The 21953-nt window shown below is 48.2% G+C and overlaps 1 protein-coding gene across 4 annotated transcripts in view; it reads right to left on the bottom strand.

Annotated features, from left to right (window-relative positions):
• The window catches only part of LOC149371046 (DNA damage-regulated autophagy modulator protein 1-like), a 98761-nt gene that overhangs the window by 69436 nt on the left and 7372 nt on the right, over nucleotides 1-21953 (bottom strand). Inside the window, exon 1 of one of the 4 annotated variants that reach the window (XM_089564469.1) lies at nucleotides 19431-19787. The exons of 1 other annotated variant lie outside the window; for it this stretch is intronic. The gene's annotated coding sequence lies outside the window, so the exon portion shown is untranslated. Of the gene's footprint in view, nucleotides 1-19430; nucleotides 19788-21953 lie in introns of those variants that run through there. 2 more of the 4 variants (XM_089564451.1, XM_089564457.1) reach the window with 2 other exon arrangements.

Here is a 21953-nt window from a genome sequence, read left to right as displayed (position 1 = left end):
AGTAGGACGTGCTCCAAGCACCGGTTCGTCGTCGTGCTCCGTGTTTGACGCCTTGCAAGCAGGTGTGGCGCGCCTCCAGCGTTGTGCTGTGTCTTACGTAGTTGCAACAGGCTATAGTGTTGTGCAATCTTGATATGCGAGCGAAGAAATCGGCGGCTTTCACCACGTTGCGTGTGCTTCGCAGAGGTGCTTAGATTTATCAGCGATGACGTCCGTTTTGCCTGTTATATTTCGATGGTCAACATCGTCGATGTCTGTCAGAAATCAGTACAGCCGCGCAGCATACCTGTAGCCGGCAGGGATGTTGGGAGTGGCCCACCCATAGCGCGTACGCCTATAATTTATGTACGGCACGCCGGGGGCGTGACCAATGGTTTTGATTGACAGGTTAACTCGGAGCTAAACTCGTGAACGGTGAAGTGCCCCGAATTCATCTCGGGACTGTCCTGGCGGCAGCAGCAGCAGCCTGGGTAATCGCTTCCTCTGACGGCAAATGTCAGTACGGCCGGCTGGACCCGTTTACTGCTTGGCCAACGACGAATTCCAGCGACATTTTCGCCTCTCCAAAAAATCGGTACGATGGTTGTGTAAATAGTTAGGCGACGACCCACGCCTGCGGAGAGTGCGTGCCGGGCTTCATTCGCTTTCGGTCGAAGAGCAAGTCCTCTGCGCCCTCCGGTTCTTCGCGACCGGGAGCTTCCAGGGGAGCGTCGGCGCAGACCGCTTTATTGGACGCCAATAAAGCACTGTGAGCCGCTGTGTGAGGGACGTCTCCGACGCGCTTATCGACGCGGCTGTGCAGAAGCGGTGGCTCGGTGTGCCCACGACTGCGGCCGAGCGTGCGTATATTGAGGAGCATTTCCTTCTTCGCGGCGGCATCACAGACGTCGTGGGATGCGTCCACGGGACCTACATTGGCGTAAAGGCCCCTTCGAAGTCCAGCCCTGACATGGTGAAGGCCAGCTATTTCACGAGAAAGGCACATTATGCATTGAACAATGCAATCAGTAAAAAATAATTGTTCTCGCCAAGCCCTTTGGGCTACTCTACAGCACAGTGCCAAAGTCGGTCCCAGATTCTTTTGGCGAAGACTGGATCAGCCGCTAACCGGTTCCACAGAGCAATTCATAACATGCCAGGTACCTTAAGAGAGGCCCACAAAAAAAATTAAAAGATGCCCAGGCTTAGCTTGGTTAAGCCAAGAATGCGTTGCATATTGCGCGGTCTTTTTTTTTTGAGGGCGAGGTATTGCTTGGCGGCACTCGATTTTCTCGGCAAGACGTCACGCGCCGGCGCAGCGCCCCTAGCGGGAGGAGCGGGAGTCAGGTAGTGGCTGCGGCCGCGCGCGACCGCGCGAGTTGGGGCCCAGCTTTTCCTCCGTGGCGTCACGCGCCGGCGCAGCGCCCCTAGCGGGAGGAGCGGGAGTCAGGTGGTGGCTGCGGCCGCGCGCGACCGCGTGAATTGGGGCCCAGCTTTTACTCCGGCTGTCGTGACGTCACGTCACGTGGTTGCGCTCAAGGTCAATGGTGGCTGCCCGGCCGCGCCCAAGGGCTGAACTGAGTGATTGCAATATGCAACGATAAAAGTGGGCTCCTCGGAACGGCGAAATCGAAAGTTGCAGATGGCCACTTGTTAATCGGGCCACTGCAGAGCACTCACCCCTGTGGTAATTAATTAAATCCGACGAATGATTGTCATCTTTCGCACAAACCTCTCACTTGCATCTAAAAAGTATAGTAACAATGCTGCAGAATCGGGAAGATAACCGCCACTGCTGACCAAAAGCCGGTGCGAGCTCATTGACAAACAATTTCGGACAGCTCACATTAACGCGGTATGCATGTAATGAGCAGATGCATGCAGTTCATTTCAGAACACGGCATATATTCAAGCGATTCTGAAAAAAAAAACGAGTTTTCTCATTCAACTCACGCGAAATTCAACTTGCGATGAAAAAAAAATGAGATAAAAAAGTTTCACCATGCGGGATTTGAACCCACGCGCTCCCATTGCCTGTCGACTCTCTGGAGCGACGCGTTAGACCACACGGCCACAGAACAGCTTTTTTTTTTCTTCAACATGGTATTTATTACAGTGATGTAATGTTCTATGTACATGAACTAGCGCGGAGTGATACACCTCTCTTTATTTTTTTTTTGCGGACTACTTCCGTAGCCTTCACAGCGTTGCACATGTACCTCGTCGCCATTGGCGGTCAGCTGATGACGGGCGTTGGTAGCGTTCCCTCGCGGTACAAAGCAAAATTTAATAATGCATAAATCACTTCAAAGCGCTTTAAATCCAAATCTTGCACACTATAATATGCTTATACAGGTGTATTAAGTGCATTATAAAATTCAACAGACCTCGTTTGACTAATTGCACACGCAGTGCACTTGGTGGAGCGACACACAAATGAAAAGTGCACCGGCGGTTGGCTCACGTGACCCGTTCTTTGTAGACCGCCCAAGAAGCCGATGAGGTGGAGGAGGAGGAGGAGGAAAACTTTTATTTCTATTTACAGTGAGAGGTCGATGGGGCGAGCCGGAAGGGCCCGCCCCTTACAAACACTAGGAGGGATCCCTAGTCCGGGATCCCTGTAGCTTCCGCAGCGGCCCGGGCTCTAGCTACCAATGCCTGTTGGGCATGGAGTTCGGAGCAGCCGCGCAGGGCAGCTTCCCAGTCCTCTCGAGTGGGGTGGAGGTGGGGTGGGTAGGCAGGATTGGAAGGGCATGCCCACACCATGTGGTAGGTGTCCGAAAACTCCTCCTCACAGTGTGGGCACGCGCCCGAGAAAGAAGAATTGAAGTGCTTAAGTACTGCCGGGCACAGTACAGTATTGGTATAGAGGCGGAGAAGCCAGCGCTCCTCCACCCTGGTGAGGCCTTTACAGGGAGGGGGATAGAGACCATGAAAATTTTGATAAAGAGAGGTGATCTCTTTAAAGCTGATGGCCGGATTGAAATTGAATTCCGGATCAGGCTGCGGATGAGGCGACGCCCGGTGAGTAAGCGCGCGGGCGGCAGCGTCTGCTGCCTCGTTCCCCTCAAGACCCGCATGAGCCGGAGCCCACACGATGGTACGATGGGTCGGAAACCCTGTGTATTCGCATGCGTGGAGAATTTTGAAAGCACGGTCTGGAATATACCCTTGCTCAATATTGCGGCAGGCGCCCCTGGAGTCCGTAATAATGACTCGGGACTCTGGATCTGCGGCGGCCATTGCAATGGCGATCTCTTCCGCAAATGTAATGTTTGGGGCACGGAAAGTAAGGCCCTGAACTGTAGTGTTTTGGTGGATGACGGCCGCCGTGTACCAACCCCCATGGTGTGGGCCGGCCGCATCCACATAGAAGACACCTGGCTTATGGCCATATTGTTGAGAAATAGCCTCCGCCCGCGCGAGACGGCGACCATCGTGGGTGTCTGCAGTCATGTTCTTCGGAAGGGGTCGCACCTGGAGTGCAAAGCGCCAGGCTTCAGGGATGCGGACCCGTTCTTCTGTATGTGTTGCGTAGGATATGTGTAAGCGGGTCAGAAGGCGGCTCCCCGCAGGTGTTTTGCTTAGGCGCAAGTATTGATTGTTAAGATGAGCTTCTCGTAACTCCCCAAAGGTATTGGTCATCCCCAGACCGAGGAGACGCTTGTTGGACGTCGTTATGGGGAGGTCGAGCGCTCTCTTATAAATCTTGCGGAGAACTACTTCTAAGACATTCTCATCGCATTTGCGTAGGTGGAGGTAGGGAGCCGAATATAAAATCCGGCTGGTCACGAATGCATTGGCCAGCCGCAGGGCATCTTTGCATCGTAGTCCCCCCCTTTTATTGGACACCCGGCGGAGCATCCGACCCACCTGGTCCCCCACCTTACGTAGCTTGTTTAGGGTAGTGTCTATCTTGCGCCTATGATGAATGAAAAGCCCCAGTACCCGGATCTCCTCGTGTTCAGGTATCGGTCCGCTAAGTAGGGAAAGGGCAATTTTGGTTGTGCACTTTGAGTTGGGGCGTATGTGCACAAATTCAGATTTGCTCGGGGAGCATTCAAGACCACAGCGACGAGCGTATTCGTCCACAATAGCTGCCGCTTGTTGCAGGTTGGTCTCGATGTCTCCAACCGATTGTTGTGTTGCCCAGAGGGTGATGTCGTCCGCATACAGAGCGTGCTGCACACCGGCGACCTCTGCCAGCTGGGTAGGGAGCTTCATCATGGCCAGATTAAATAGTAATGGCGAGAGGACAGCTCCCTGTGGGGTCCCTCGTGTGCCAAGTTGATATGGGCCATATTCTGTGTCTTGCAGCCGGATATAGGATTGGCGATCTGTAAGGAATTCTTTGATATAATTGAAAGTATTGCGCCCACAGTCTGTTTGCGACAAGTGGGATAGGATGATCTCGTGGGTCACATTGTCGAAAGCCCCCCGCAGGTCAAGTGCGACGACTACTTTATCATTGCTGGGGTGCTCGACGGGGTCGAGAATCTCCTTGTGAAGTTGCAACAGGACATCTTGTGCGGATCGGTGTGGGCGGAAACCGTACATGGTGTCTGCGAAAATGTTTTGCTGTTCCAGGAAAGCCGACAATCTGTCGCGGACCATAGTCTCCATCAGCTTCCCCACACACGAAGTGAGGGAGATGGGCCGGAGGTTGTCGGTGTTGATGGCTTTACCTGGCTTGGGAATGAAAGTTACTAGTGCCGTTTTCCAATCTATGGGGAGTGGTGTGCCTCCAATCCAGATAGTGTTGAAGTAATCGAGGAGAGTTTCGTAGGCGGGATCTGGGAGGTTGGCAATAAGCTTTACCGTCACCTTGTCCCGGCCTGGTGCTGTACCTCGCTTCATTTTAGCCAGGAATATATCCACGAATATAAGCACGGAATATAAGCACGGAATATATCCAGATAACCCAATGAAGTTTGAGGCGCGACGAGGGTGGGATTTTGTCCTGCTACCATTAGTTCACTCATCTGAGGGCGTCGCCAGAGCTCGAGAAGATTCCGAGTTTCAGCAAACTCGGGCCTTCCAGCATAGCGCCCCTGCAATCTTAAAGCATTACGATCCTAACACGGATGGGCGATGCCCGCACTATGGGGAGACCTGTGATATCTTCCACATGGTGTGGGCATGTACTCAAAATCGCCACCTACCCCCTTCCCCTACCCCTTCCAGAGAGGCATGGGAGACTGCCCTCCTCAACTGCTCCTCGCTTGAGTCCCAAATGGGTCTGGTGAAACGGGCGAGAGACGGGGCATTGTCATGCGGTGTCCCGGACTAGGGACGCCGACCATGTAGCGGGGCCACTGTGTGGCTCCCAAACTCTATTTCAGCAATTAAAAGTTTTCACCACCACCACCACCGCGGCTCAGTATCCACTCGGTAAGTACTCCTTGGCGATGTTCTGGTTTCCGCCTATATACGTGAGACAGATACTGCGCCATTTTCCTTTCCTCAAAAACCATTTTACCAGTTTATCAAGCCCTCCTGCATCAGTCTGAAAGAACGTTTTAATTGTCTGAAACGGAGCGCGTCATATTATACCCAGGCGACTACCGTCGAGCCTCTCTGCAAACCTTTATCCAGAAGCGGGACGTACTTCTCCCACTGGCCGGGAAACGAAAAACGGTTTCGGTTTATTGGTGTTTAATGCCCCAAAGTGACTCAGGCTATGAGAGACGCCGTAGTGAAGGGCTCTGGAAATTTCGACCACCTGGGGTTCTTTAACGTGCACTGACATCGCACAATACACGGGCCTCTAAGATTTCACCTGCATCGGAATTCGACCGCCGAAACCAGGATCGCGTCTATCGGGTCAGCAGCCGGGCATCATAACCACTAAGCAACCGCGGCAACGGAACGAAAAGCGATGGACCAAGGTGTCATATATTGCGTCCGCTTTATTACCGAACTATTGAACAAGCCATTAAGTGTGTTATTATATTTCGCTAACAGGCCCCCTTAGCGTTCTGTGCGTTTCTACAAGCTCGGGTGTATAATTCGAAGAGAGCCGTCCTGGCGGGAGAAAAGAACATTTCAAAAATTACTGAGCTTTTGTGCCTTTTCCAACAGATAACTCCCCCATTATACTTCTTCAAGCAATTTTTAGCTCTAACACAAGTAGTATAATGCATCCAAAAGACTGAGGTAGCAATAGATATCCCATATGAGGCCTTTTGCGAAGTCACTGATACAACTGTGTACCCCTTTATTCTACAAATCCAATGGTGTAAACGGCTTGAAAGTTATGCCGTTCAGTTCCTAAAGTCGTTATGAGTACAACTTTACTACTAATGTGCATGTGAGACATGCACACTGCTTGCACCTTAGAAAGGGGCAATGTGTGTTTAAGCAAACTTAACTAGCATTGAGAATTAGCCATTTAGAGGCTGTCGTTATAAACTTGGCGCTGAGCGAAACATACGGCAAAGTTAGTCACGCGCGTGTTGCAATAGCCACACTTTTGCACTGCTGCAGCGGGCCCTCAACAGTGTTTCATTTGCAGTGTTTCGGTTACAGTGTTGCAGTAGTTAGGAGAAGTTAACAGTTATGTTGTGTGAAGTTAGGCTTGCAGGTGACGTTGACAACGACACGATCATTTCGAAGAATGACACCCATGCAGCTGTCGCTATGAAAACTCTAAAGCACTTTGCATACCACGTGACATTTAACAGGCATCACGCCGCGGTCGACGACTACGGCGCAGAAAGCACCTAAATGATTCTGCTAGTTTTGCTCGATTCAAAGCAGCAGTTTTAAAACTTCTAATAAAAACTAATTTGACCAGAGGCCGCTATTTAGCTTGCTGCTTGGAAGTCTTTTTTGAAGCTAATTACTTCAAAATTTGGAAATTAATTTTTCCCATCTAGCCTGCACCTTCGTCAGTGGCAGTCAACAGTAAAGATTCGGTAAGGACAATGCCTTCAGTGACCATTTCTAGACTGCTTTTGCATCTGACTGCAACTCATTCCCATCCTTTGTTCTGCTCGATCTCTTAGCTTCAATTAGTGATGATGCAATCAGTGAATATGATGTTCTTTTAAGAATTAATGTGGTGATGATGAATTTTTATGGCTTAACGGCAGCTTTGGTCAAAACGCGCCATGACACAAGGTTGCCTTCAATACACAAAGGTGGGGTCAAGGACCAGTATCTCAAGCATATCGCCTGAGCACGAGGCAAGGGCAAAGCTTGCACCTATTTTACTACCGTTGAATACCCGGCGGCACTGGAGATCGAACCCGGCTCCTCCCGCATGCTAGTGGGTGCTCAAACGACTACGCCGACGCTGCGGTATCTCAAAAAAGGAAAAAAAGAACTAATGAACAACTGTTAGGTATTTCATCGGGACAAGTTGCTTTTCTTATTAAAAAATATGAACTGGCCTTGAATGTATGCCTATAGGTTCGTCATTATTTTTCTGCGGGGACTCCTCATTGTCTGTCATCTTCAACGGATCTCATCCCTGGTTTAATTTAATTATATTTATTCCCCTATCCTGCAGGACAGATTGGCCTAAGCCACAATTCATAACACCACGTGAAAAGAAACATCATATCGCAAGCAACACACAATAAAGTGCAAACTAAAAAACAGACGTCATAGCAAAGAAGATAGATAAATTTACTGAAACAAAGGCAAAGATGTTGGCCAGAAAGATTGATATCTAGCATCTATAAGTAAACACCGAAGCTCGGACTATAGACAAGTCATTGCCTTTGTAATGAAAAAAAAAAAAACTGTAGAGCCTGTTCCACGTCAGGAGAGCGAAAAATAGATTCAGGCAGCGAGTTCCAATCACATATTGTTCGAGGGAAGAATCAGTGCTTGAATGTGTTTCTTCTAGAAAAAAAGAAGCTGCGAAGGGTGCTTTATGACGAGTCTTTCGCGTAGTGTAATAGTAAAATATTATTCTCTGGAAAATAACAAAGATGATTCCATTAATCAATTGCTGAAAAGCAACATTTATCTGACTACAGACGTATTCCATTAACACACGCTTATCCATGCAAAAAGCTGGAGTATATTATCTATAAAGATATAATGGAATTTTAAAAATCCTACTAACACATCTAATTGTCAGCGTTTTTCTACGTTGCTGCCACCGTGGCTGACAGTGCAAGAAAAATTAATGCAAAATGTGTACAATAGCTCCTATCGAGTTATATTCACGGAAGTAATTTTTAATCGCCAAGAGGTTTTTTCGTGACACACTCCGGGAAACATGGCACGTCGTAATCGAAGGCTGCGCAATAATTTCAACCGCGTGAGATTTCGCAACACACGCCTCCATAGAACTACGGCCGCCGCGACCAGGAATGACGCACGGCTTGCGCACATAGTCGTTGATGAAATTTACATGGATGCTTGTGTTATATTTTCCGTGATGTTCTGGCAAGTTGGCATTTTCCTTGGAGGAATACGCGATGAACAACTTAGTGCTTTGATTGAAAAATAGTCTCGGCCTCACTATCGTCAGTGCAAGCCAGGACCTGTTCAAGGTTGAATGTGGTTGGGTGACGAAACAAAGGTAGAGCCGAAATCGCGTGAAGCTCAATATCAATCTTAACTTAAACTTCGGGAACACCCTGACCAGTAACCCGGCTTAGGAAAATGAGCTCAAAGCAAGCTCGAAATTTGTTGCTCTCTTTCAGGATGAAGATGCAGGCTCGGGTAGCTGTTTACTGGTGGTGAGAACCGGTAGCCCACCCATCGCATCAGCGCGTGCACCCTATCCCAGGACCATGCGCACCACTTGAAAACATCTATCCCATTCTCCCCCACATTCACTTTCCAGCCCATATATTCCGCATGCTTCAAGGAGTCCTAAAACAAAATTGTATTGGCCAGCAGGGGAATGCGGGTCTTTTCAATTACGAAGCACCACGACGCCGAAGCAGATCCCGTTTATCTGTGAGAAATTGTCTCAAAACGGCACCTGCAGGATCGACAGACTCAGTCGTTTTTCGTCCGCTGCCTCCTACTTTTGCGCTGTGTTCAGGACTACTTAATATATAGGTTTAGCCTTGGGAAGAGAAAAAGGCTACGGAGAAGGAAAACCGTCCCGAGTGTCCCATGCGGAGGGGACTCCTCAAGCGCACTTCAGGAATGAAGAGGATGAGAAAGCCCAGAACGAGAAATGCAAATAAAAGCCATCAACAGTCTAGGTCGGAAGAGGACACTATCTTGCTTTTGCTCTTTCGTGTTATACCTATAAAATCATTTTCTTGCACACGTCCGACACCCATACGGGTATCGGCGCCGGAGGCTCGGTCACCGACCACTGTCGGGGCACTATATCACTGGTTGAGGACAGCGATGACAAAGTGCATAGAATGGACATAAATATAACGCTTACAAAACCGAACCCACACGAAAGAAAAAAAAGGTGAAGCAGTCTGAATGTTTTTGAGGGCTTCGCGACTCTTTTTGTTCAGTCATTGAACTAACCGAGATAGCCCAGCAGTATGGCTACCACGACAGAAGGCACGCAGACTACTTTGGGTCATTTCTGGATTTTTATAGGCACGTATAATGAGAAGTAATGAAACATTAACAATAACAGTATTAAAATTTTCTCCTAAAAAAGTACGAAACAAGCTTAGAAGATTTTAGTCCGGAGAAAAACGCCTAAAATTTTTTTACTTCAGCTAAATTCTCGCTTATGACCATCTTTTTAACGAGGAGCATCGACTACAGTTGGAAGCAGAAATCGGTCAACGCCGCCGTTGACATGTGAGCCAGCAGTGTACACATGGGCATCTGATACGCTCTTGATATCCGTCTCTACTTACGCATCCACCAAGCGCGGTGTAGACACTACGGGTAAGAAGCCGGGACGTGTGCCTCAAGTACGCCGCAGAAAAGTCGCGGATATATGCGTTCAAAGATTGCACACGTATAGCAGTGCGGACGATTCCCACCTATTCCCCCGCTTTCAAGGCGTGTTCCTTTTCAGACACGAAGGCCTTCGGCTTAGTCACGACCGTCACGGTCGGGTGATTCAAGTTTGATTCCTCACGTTCTGTCGGCCTCGCCCAGCTGCAGCGGCGGCCTGTTGGTACTCTCACCGACAGGAAACAACAACAAACTCAAAAGACATACTTCTGGAAACTTTCGATACATGTAGGAGCCTCTGAAACAACTAACCTCAATTAAAACCCTTAAAGCCTACTTAAAACGCCCGCCAACGGCAAATGAAAAGGTCCTTGTTTTCGTAGGATGTTTCCCGGGGCATGACCACTTCAAATGCTCGCTGCATATTCTCCAGCAGTACAGGGAGTACCAATAACGTTTTCGAAAAAGCGTTGCCTGTCGTTACGATGTAGTTTATTTATCCAGACATTTGTCCCTATCAGATGCGCTCTGAAAGTCCTCAGACGTACAACACTCAATTACATGATCTCACATCTGAAAACTGCAGAGCCCGAAGCCTCTTTGCGTGTTCACAACAGCAATCCACTCCCGTTCAGTGGCAGCTGGAGCTGAGGCCGCACATGACATTCATTAGGTAACGCAAAATGTCTCTAGATGCGGAAACCCTTTGTAGCTGAACGACAAAGAACGGGAGGACGTTCACTTTTACAGCGTTTCAGGAAAAGGCTCCATAACGATGTCAGCAAGACCCAGCAAGCGCTATAGACCAAATAACGATGGTGTCGCTAAGAAGTAAACGATAGTCAGGAGTGACATGTGATGTTCTTTTCTTATGACATTTTTACAACGAGAAGAGCGTCACGCACGACAAGATAATATTGGACAATAATCTTTTAAATATGAAATATTTTCTGCTTATATAAAATGCAATATTGGGTGTTTCTTGACCGAACGTCTCCGATGAAAAATATTCTTGGTCTTAGGTGTCTTAACCCTTCATACGACATAAGCTGTGTGCAGCTAGCTGTCACATGCGTACAAATAGTAAAATTTAATTTACAATAACTGAACAAAACGAATGACATCACTTTCAAGCCGTTTAGACCACTTCTTTTGCAGAAAAAGTACGCATTTGTATCAATGACTTCGTAAAAAGGCCTCGAATGTGGTATATGGTCGTACCCCAGTCTTCTCAAGTATAAGAAAATTTGCATTACAACTGAGAATTCATTCAAAAAGTATAGTGAGACAGTGCACTGATGAAAAATTCTGAAATGCTGACCGATTTTTAAAATTTTAATTTTCTCGTCCAAATGGCCGCATAAAAACACAAAGAACACAAAGGAGGTGTATTAAGGAAAGATAAAAACAACCTGAATGGTTTATTTGACTGTTCGGTAATAATCGTCCCACAAAACTATGGCAAACAAATGCACTGCTGTTTGCCGGCGCTCGAATCAGCTGGGGCGACTGTGTCCCGCTGTTGTAAAAAGGGATGCTGTTGTAAAAGGTGTTGTAAAAAGTGGATATGCAACCAGTCTTGAGGAACAACAAACAAAAGTGAAATAAATAAATGCTGTTCAGCTTCGTGCGCATGTGTGTAGGAGTAAGCGTGGAATGCATTCCCACAGCTCATTCAAGACAGTTTTTTGCATTTTAATCCGCGGAGTAAATATCGCATGTAACTCGTGCTCCGGAAGGTCACATGTACACAGAGCTGCCTCCACCGCGTGGGTTGAGTTATGCCCAAGCACGCATTCCGCTGGCCGCCGTGGAAACCAGCGCCGTACGACCGAAATCGCGAAAAGCAAGCCCGGTCTCTCGGACATGTCGTGGCTGACGAATTACTGAGAAATTTTATTGAGGAATTACCGCATGTCACCGCAGGAGCTGCGGAAAAAATACGAGTACGATGAAGGAAGGAATCTGTATTTCGATTTTGAGTACCTTTTTAAAGCCGTCATTTTAGAATGGCTCAAAAATGGTGAAGGTTCCGACGATCGTGACAAAGAGGTAGGCTGCGTATCTGTAGAGCAGCCCTGCCAGTGCGGCAGAGAGGAAGGTAGTTCGTACTTGGCAGATGTAATTGCTGCTTCAACAGTGGAAGATGGCCCGCATTCGCACTCTGAAGAAACCTTTCTATCTTCGGATAAGGCATCCACAGCATCGGACGGTGCAATTACAGAGGTCTCGCCCATGGACATTGGAGCGCAGTTATCGGAAAGTGGATCTCCTAGCTTGTCAAAAGCAGAAGTTGCGGAGCATGACAGACAGGGTTTCCGTCTGGACATTGATAAAAAAAGCCAGTGCGAACGCAAGCGAGTTCAAGGATGATGACACAGCGTGTTGTGCATCGCATTCAAAAGAAATGCAAAACCCTGTGACTTCCGGTCGACGGAAGCTGACGCATATAGAGTTTGCGGACGCTGAGTTGTACAGTAGTGTTTGCAGCGAGCGATGCAAAACGAGTGTGGTGATTTCGCGCCGCTGTTAGTTTAGTCACATCCCAAAAAGGAGCTGCAGTAGCGGGAACACCGCAACTAAATGCAAGGCCGACCGTCATCCGCACTCGGCTGAAACACGTCAGGAGCGTGACGAGAGCTGCCTGCCAGCACTCATGTCACAAGAGAACACTGGTTCGTCAGCGCCTGAAGAAGCTAAGGTGCTAGGAGACAGTGGAGTACAGAACGTTCCAGAAGACACGGGGACCGTAGACGGCATTCCATCCGAGAAATATGAGGACCAATTTGCATTCTCAGATGCTGAGGAGGAAGAACGCAGTTTGGAGGATGTTAGGAAAAGCATCAAAAACAGGCCTGAGCCAGATAGCACAGGTAAACCGGCTGGTAATAAGAGTCATATTGTCAGAGAACAGGAACCTAGGCGGCTTAGGCGACGGAAGCAGCATGTGCTCCCACAGGAGAAAATGAAAGGAAAGCACTAGAAAAAAAGCTCCAGCCAGAAGAAAAGGAGTCGCTAGTTCAGGAAAGTGAGCTGTCGCCGGAAGATGGAATGCAGGCAAAAGAAAGAATGGTGCCGCCGAAAATAGAAAAAGAGCAAGCGCGCGAAAAGAAGTTGCCACCATTGGAAGCATCAGCTTCACCGGCACATGGACAGCAGCAACGTCAGTCACGTTGTTAGCCCTGAAATTAGGTTCAGAATCGGAGCTAAAGAAATCTGCGAGGCATCGCCATCGCGCAAAGTGAAGCGCATAAGTATGTCGAGGCAGACGGATCTGGGCAGTAAGATAAGCTGGAAAAAGAAAGCATACACGCATTCGGGCAGGAAAGAGTATGAAGGCAGGAAACCGAGATACAAGAGAGCGCTGCCCGGGAGGCGACGAATTAAGGAGCGGGACAAGGGTGAATACTGCCGCCAGTACGGAGAAAGCATGACGCGCGAAGGAACGTATACTCTCATGTAGTCTCTCACTTTCCACTGCAATCACAAGAGGAACCGCGGTCCCACAGGAAGCGACACGCGCGCGCAGTGAAAACTAGGCCATGGCTCATGAAGCGCGAGATTGTACGGGGCCGCAGTGACAAGGGCAAGAAGTTAACTGACAAGCACAGATCATCCCAGCGCTCAGTCAAGCAAAGGTATCGCGATGGAAAGCGTCGAGTCGAGATAACGCTACTTAATAGGCGTAAAATAAAAAGGCCGGATAAATGCGAATCTCACCCCGAGCGGAAAGGCAAATGGATGCGCAAGGAGTTGAAGGCTCGTGGAAGGTCTCACTTGCCACCACGAACAAAGAAAAATGAAAGGACGGTCCCACCGGTAGTGTTACAAATTTGCAATGGAAAGTCTTGAGTGACACGCAAGGCATAAGCAAAGGGACAAGTCGCGACTCAGTGAAAGCAAATTGTCTTCGTCTTGTTGCTCCGGTAAAAACTGAAGCGAGAAGTACAGGGAGACAGACAAGAGCAGCTACAGTGGAAGAGGCAGAGACATTAGCCTCCGCAGTAGCGGGTGTCGTTTAACGTCCGTTTGAAGCGAGTTAAACGGTGACGTAGGCGCACTAAGCTGTGCATTCTAAGCAAGGCTGTCTTGTGCCTCCTCTCGACTTACATTTTTTAACTTTACGAACTGTTATCAAGCTGGCTCGTAGATCGGGCAAAACTGATGTCGTCATTTGCGGCCTCAGCTGAGTGTTATCCTGCCCGAGTGATCGCAAGGGACCAAATTTACTTTGCATTCATTTCATTCCATGTGTTACATACGTTTGACACTTTGTTCGAGTCCGGATTTAAGAGTTCTGGTATCCCACATGTGTCTCATGTTGAACAGGGAGCGAAAAGGGGACAGAAATATTGCCAGCAGAGCTTTTGTGACATTAAATTCTGGTGTTTTGACGGGTGACAGAGGGCACTTGTTTGCGTTGGGTGTTGCCTGTTGTTGGTCGGTTCTTGGCAAGATGCAGAACGATCAACGACCGGTGCTGAGAAGCAAGCTCTTCAGAAGGACCGAGTGAATCTGGTCCAGACACCTGGGCGACAAGACGGCGGAGCAGTGATCCTTGCCTCGGGAGCGGGACCTGTTCATGGAAAGGAGCATGAAGGCACCTGCGGCTGACCACCGGACGAGAACTTGGAGGAGCCTGATGTACGAGCGCGCCCCGTATCCGAGCCACGCGGAAGCAGTTCGTCTTCGTGGCGCATTGTCTGGCGACGGGGGTGCTGTTATGACCGAGCACGCACTCCGCTGGCCTCCGTGGAAACCAGCGCCGTGACTCCGCCATTGCGCAAAGCAAGCTCGCGCTCTCGGACATGTCACGGCTTCCAGCATGATTCATCCTGGCTCGCCTGGCGCAGTACCTACCCCTCTCCTCGCTAGCGTCGGGTTGAGACTAAACCGACGCTTCGCCGGCAGCCCTTTCGAGGCTGCAAACTTTCAACGGCCGAATACCTCCCGTCCATTCGTCCCATTCAAACGGTGGTAAGTGGCCTGACTTGATTGGAGGGTTCAAACGGCTGGCTGGAAAAACTGCCACAGGAGGCTATAAAAACGGAGCCGCAATAAGCCGGAGCAGCAGACGGGTAGCAAACGATACATTTGTGCTTCTTTTTGTGCATTATGTTCATTTCATGCTGCATTGTATACGCTTTTCTGTGCTTTCTTGTTTGTGATATGCCCCTCCTGCTTGGGCCAACGTATTGGCCTGCAGTATTACTAAATAAAATAAATAAATAAAATCACGCCAGAGAGACGCTCTCCCGCGGCATCGCCCTGCTCCTTTCTGCTAGCCCGTTGTGCTCTCGGCCCCTGTGCCGATTATGTAAAGCCCTTGTACATGATGTACATATACGTTTCGTTACCTCACCGTCGCCTCGACCGTTTTTGCGCTCAGCTCTGTGCAATAGTGGCAGCAGGCTTAGCTGCTTCAGTCCAAACAGTGCGACAGGAAGGGAGGCCCAGTCGTAACAGTTGCCAATGGTGTGATAAATCAGTCAACCATAACTCCTGTCCGCCTTAGTCATTTATTTATCTGAGCCTGGATATAGGAATTTTGAAGCTTGGTACAGGGCTTCCACCACGTTAAACACTGCCTTCGACGTCGTCGCTATATGTAGAACAGCAAGTTAGAGCGTTCTCATGCTGACCAATAAGCTCGCTGCATAAGTTGGCCTCGGTCATAAGTGTAGTGCAGGTGGCGTTGCCTAACACCCTGCGCACGACCTGCTGGAAGTTGTATCATTGCTGTTGTATTTGGAGTTGTCTAAATACAGCCCACATTAAAGGTTAGGCTCTATTTTCCTCCAAAGTAGGCATGTAGTCACCTTTGCATGCCACAATAAGTGCTTTCCCTGTTCGGTAGAGGGCGCGCACTATAATGTGCATATTGTGGTCGTGTGATGCGGGCACTAAGGGGATCTCGGGAAGGTTTTTTTGTTTGTGAGGGGTGTAATAATCTTATCGCTGTCGTATCGTCGCATGTGGAGAAAATGAGAAAGCTGGAAGTTTTTTTTAATCGGTTGTTGTGTAAACATTTTTTTTCCAAGGTAAAGATACAAACCGCTGGTGTCTCAGCATTCCGCGAGCAGAACTTCCGGGCTTACTTGCTGCCCAAACAGGGAGTTATTTAGGTGAACGTTAGCCGCAAAATGTATTTGGGTCGGGAAACGGGATCAAAACTAGTAGAGTATTGTGTACTTAATATTCGTGTGCGATCCTAAGCTATGTATTCAGGATATTTCAAAAGCCGTAAATATTAGAGACAAACCGAATATCCGCAAATCGATTCACAACTATTTTTCTCTTTCCCCGAGCAAAGCTGACAGCAACGAAGCAACGTGGCATCTTGTTCAAGCGTCCTGTAGGGTATGCGGTAAAGGTCACTCACGTTTTATGAGAAGTAAAGTCTGACTGTGCGTCCAAGTTCGTGCTTCACCAAGTACAGTCTTTGTGGCCGGGAGCGACTGTGATGAGCTGTACCATCTACAAAGCGGAGAGCGGAGACGTATGGCCCGAAAACTAGAAAATAAAAGTGATAGTGCTTTGCTGGCGACACCGGCACAAATGGCTCAGTGTATAAAGTGTGCTGTATCTTATCATAGTTAGATATTATTGGTCTATCTGTCAACAAACGTCAATTCCGTCTCTTTCTTGCCTTGTCTATTTGTAAAGACTTCTTTTAAGACCGTCAATAATCCCTCGCAAGGGGCAGCCCGAAAAGACTCCAGTTTTTCCTTTTTTTGTTGGTTTTTCCACTCACCCAGTTTTTTTTTTATTCATGCAATTATGAATTAAATTTTAGAACTATGGTATTCACTGTACTGTAACTAAAAGAAAGATATATTTTTGCCTAGGGCACTCCCGACGGCTTTTCGCAGCGTACTGGAAAGTGCAGGCGTCCTTTTGGCCACCAGAATGCCCGGGTTTCTGCTTGAATACGCTCAAGTTGTCTAGTGCAGACACAATGCTCCGGCGAATCAGTTCCGGAGGCTAATTACGCCTGACGTGGCACCATTAGGAGCGACCAGAAGGTAGGTGATAAAGAGAGGCGACATAATATTGAAGGTTGATGATTTGTTTTACTTGTTCGAGGTAGTGTTTCTGCTGTATTGGGCAAAGGAAACACGCGCATGTGAGAGTAGAACTCGCTCCTACGCAATATTTTCTGGCGGAGCGCACTGTGCCCTTTGTTTCTGCTAAGGAAATGAAGGAACCCTTGGTTGAATTTTGAAAACAGACTCACTTTAACCTATAAGCTGTAACCTGTTAACCTGTTTACCACCCAAGACAATACAAATGGAAATTTATTCATCCTGAGTTGAGGCTTAGGGTTGAATAGAGAAAAAAAAAGAACGTTTAGTAATGACTTGTCATGTCGAATTTTCACCGAAAGTTAACCACTTGCTGGAGTTCTGGTGGGGACGATTGCTTAACGCTAGGTACCGCGTAATCAGGGTACAGCACTTAGCTAAATCCCAACGCTTCATTGCGATGTATTCAGAATTATAGAAATTATGCCGAACCGCATTTTATTTTTCTGAACTACGCACAATAAAGCACATCTTAAGTGCTGCGTGACCCCTATATATAACGTGTATTAAACGAGGAAAATACAAGCCGCTCCGGCGTTTGTCCGTTCTTTTGCATGGCATGCAGAAATATGTATACGAACCGAAGCGCACGCACTGTGTTATGAGAAGCGCAGCTGCTAAATGTGTGCCACCAAGCATGACATTTATTAATACCTCAGTATTAATACCTATATATTAATACCTTATTACTAATACCTCAGTATTGATACCTCAGTATTAATATATCAGTATTAATACCTAAGTTTTATTAATACCTGAATTTCGTGTTCCTTATTTGCCGTGTACCGCGTCCGTTGTACCGTTATTATGGTATTTTACTTCCGCATATTCCTTTTCGATATGCACCCCTCACCCAATACTCTTCGGGGCCTGTGAGGTACAAGTAAATAAAATAAATAACTGTAGAAATCGAGTTTTGAAAATAATCACCACTGCGCAAGGATGGGTTCATGATGTCTCAGTACGCCTGGAAACTTCAGCATCTTGGCCGTGGAAACTAAGGTGTTGTGAAAGGGTAGAAACCACACGCTCTCACGGAACCTGGGCGCGCGCGCAGTTTGAAAACAACCTTGCAGATTCGTCGGCCTTACCCGAGACTAAGAATTTAGTGAGATGTATTTATAACACGCATCGGGTGAAATATGATTGTGGCCTTTAATAATGCTTGTTCTTGGGCGATTTGATGAAGTTCATGTGAGTTGAAGGGGCAAAAAAAAAGCGCTAGGAAACATGGATTGTAGGAAAGGAACACGACACGCGATAGCACGTGTTTCTTTTGATCCAATCCATGTTTCCTTGCATGCTTTCCCCTTTCAAATATAATGCATTCCGCCACTCTCATGAAGACTAGGTTACACGATCAGTGGTAACACATCCTCGGGTGCTCCCTAAGAGCCGGCTGAGCACAGACAATACAAAAACGGACTTCTGCTACCACTATGAAGTCACCAATTCCCAAAACTGACGTTTCAGTTACATTGTGTCCACTCTTCTCGCGATTGCTAGCGGCCTGCAAGAAACAAGTGCACGATCGGACTGATGGATGTTAGTGACATGGATTTTACTGGCGCCATTTTTCCTAGTAAAATTAAGTGAACACCGTATTTATTTCGTACGCCGCCGCGGTGGCTCGGTGGTCCCGGCTGCGGCGGTCAAATTTCGATGGAGGCGAAATTCTAGAGGCCCGCGTACTGTGCGATGTAGGTGCAAGTTAAAGAACCCTAGGTGGTCGAAATTTCCGGAGCCCTTCACTACGGCGTCCCTCATAGCCTGAATCGCTTTGCGACGTTAAATCCCAGTAAGCTAAACTATTTTTTTCGTACTTTCTTCATTTTCAGCAGCATTCTGGTTCTCCGACATTGTAAACTATTTTGGTCGTATGTTCTAAGATAGTTATTTGGATTTCTGTCTGTTTTAATTGCCGAAGTGTTAACTTTTACTATCCTTACATTCCAGTGATTCAGTAAGGCTGACCGAGTCTCCCTAATATCTGGATGTTTATCTTTATAGCCAACCAGAACTTATTCAATGTTCTGTACACTGTTACAGCAGGCTGCTCACAGCCGCCTGGTGTTCGACCAGTCATGGAATACATAAAACCACGCGGTGCCTTCAATTTCCTTCGCTTTCCTTTCGCGCTAAATTGCATCGGCGTCGTACGTAGTAATCGAAAACGTCAGGTTGAGGAGTCAAGAGGGCTGGGTACGGTAAACAGTCACGGTCATTTCTTTGCTTCGGAATTGGACCAGAATCTTGGAAGTTATATTTCAAAGCCACGATTTTTCTGGAATAACGTGATATTTTGTGCGCACTTTACAACAAATCACAGGTTGCCGCTTCGTTGCAACGCGTTTCATTTAGTATAAACTAGAAGCAGAAATTGTCGCTGCTCGCGATCAGAAGGGCTCTGTCAGGTCTGGCACAAATGTCAGTAAAGAAAACAACTTCGACAGCGTCACCAAAGGATAAAGAGAGCGCAAAAAAAAAATCGATACAAGGTAGCACAATGGCCCCACTCACGTTGACGCGAGCCACAGCAGAAAACAAATCTTGAGTCCTGACGAGCAAACTTCAATAATATCGAGCGCGACGCAGAGGTCGTCTGGCTTTTACTTCCCTCGCCAGCAAGATAAGCACACTCACTGTTCACTAATGGCGCCGCGCTGAGTATCCTTAGGCGTGGCACAACACGGTCACATGCAAGCAATAACATGCGTCCTACATAGTCCGCAGACCATCGTTGACAGCGCCTCTGCGCCAGCGGCGAGGGTAATGTTAGACCATGCAAACAGATCCGCGGGTCACGTGAGGGAACGCCAACCGCCTTGCTGTCGCTCTGGCTGGAACAAACCCGTCGCCTTTAAAAACCGGGCGCCCGTCTTAGCAGCGGTCAGCAGACGGCGAAGCACTCTGCCAACATTAGCCGCGAAAGCACGCAGGCACGCCGTGATGCGGAGAAAAGGGCTGGGAGGAATCCAGTTTCTAGGAAGAGTAAAATGCAGCGATAGTGACGCCAGCACGACGCCTGTCTTAAAAGTGGTCTCTGCGAGCGCCTATAATGCGCCTCTGCATATTGTGAAAATCAGTCCGTATTATCAGGCGTGGGCTTTTCCGGCGTGCGTCGCCCAAGGCGACGTGGCGTCGCCGACGGCGCGAAGCGTTGATTCGCGAGACCGGAGAATTTTATTTTTTGTCTCTAGTTGACGAACACCCTGCGCCTCATAATCTTTTTGCTTGCGTTCATGCCGCGCCATCTGGCTTCAAAATATAAAGGCTGCCTCTAAGGTAGTGATCGCAGCGTCGCATAGCTGGCGCTTCTAGTTTCTGCTGCTACTTTCTGCACAGCCGCGATGCCCATGACGGGAAAGTGGAAAAACTACAGTCATGCGTGATGTAATCACAACAATGCAACTAACAATGAGAATGACCCTCCTGTGTCTTTAGCGCACGGTAATACTTCTCGACTACTGTGGTCATTAATATATTGTTTCTATTTAGTTTCCCCTCGAACTATGTATAGGCGCTGCGCACAAAAGGTTTAATACATAAGCAGCGCTGGATTCAGGGGGGGGGGGGGGGGGGGGGACTGTAGTCCCCGGCCACACCTCCGACACCAGGACAAAAGGTCCATTTATTCTAACCTGCTTAGTATATGGATTCACGGCCAATGGAACTTCGAGTGACACGTATGAGGCGAGAAAACCAGAACGAGGAGGCGGGCCGCCAGCTAATGTAACTTCGTTTAGCCGACTCAGTTGGGGAGAGCTTGTCGAGCTACAAAAACAGGAATCCTCCGCCACCCCCGAGAAAGCCCCCTTTCTTACGAAGGGTTTTCGTGGTTTCCTGTCAATCGCCCCGTCCAGTGGGGGCTGAATGAACGTGTGCTCGAGAAAATTGCCGACAGTTACGTTACTTCCTATTGCGAAATTTGAGCGCAGTTTATCAGCTGTTTCAGCTTTTTGATAGATTGGGGCAAACAATTAGATCTAGACATGTATGTACAATTACAGACAACTTATTTTTCACCCATATTCATTCTTCAAGAAACACTCCACTAGCAATTCTTGACTGACATGAAGGATGTTTGTGGGCGGAGAAATAGATGAATATATGCTCCACTCGCTGCACCAATGCCTGGTTCTCAAAGACGAGGTCTATGCAAGTATTTCGCAAGGTTGTCACAGCAGTGGGTGGTATTAACGAGCAAGTGGAACGGGATGTTCTCCCGCATAAGTGGTAAAAATTCCTGTTTGTCTTTATATCTGCATTAAAGTCCCCACCTACCCAGCCACCCTGGCAGGTGGCAGTTAATGGTTGATCGCGAGAGTTCGCTCACCGTAGTCAGCGCTAATGAATGCAGCCCACATCTCTCTCTCTCTCTCATCACTCCACGTACCTGTAAGTGCTATTCAGGCATCCACTGACCCAGGGAGCCAGTTATGCGCAATTCTTTTCCTTCAAATGATAAGAGTTTAAAACGTTGTCAACGATAAGCCAAATGAACACAATGAACGCCGATGGCCTATGGCTTCAGCGTCGCGTTTCAGGCACAACGTCGTCAATGCCAACGCATGCAGCGCACATCTGTCACTACCGCCACATAGCTTAAAGCACGATTGAGGTGACCAGTGTTCGAAGAGGACAGTTATGCGCCTTCCCTCTGCTTTCCAAGCTCCCGCTTCATTGGTTTTCGCAAATTAAAGCGCGACTAAAGTGTCCACTGCTGGTTACAGCGGAGACGGCGACGCCAACGACGACTCCGGGAAACGCAGAAACGGGCGCCAAAGAGCTGCGCTCTAAATGTGGATGGATAGGCATCGGGCGCGTTACGGAGGAGCAATTCTGCGCACGGCTCCTAAGCGGGAACGTATGAAACGTCTCGGAGAAGACATAAGAGGTATGCGTACACTATTTCTTACCTGCTGCAATGTATGCTCTTTAAAATTGTGTCTTTACTGCTGCCCGAACGCATGGCTGCGCGTTTGGTGTAATCAGCGTTCATCGATGGCGGGCAATGTGCGTGTATCTGGCACATTTTTTAAT

This window comes from Amblyomma mixtum, chromosome 1, assembly GCF_055824585.1.
Source record: "Amblyomma mixtum isolate Tamu chromosome 1, ASM5582458v1, whole genome shotgun sequence".
In the NCBI taxonomy this organism is placed as follows: Eukaryota; Metazoa; Arthropoda; class Arachnida; order Ixodida; family Ixodidae; genus Amblyomma; species Amblyomma mixtum.
Note: the sequence above shows the minus strand (reverse complement) of the source record. Positions and strands in the feature narration are given on the sequence as shown.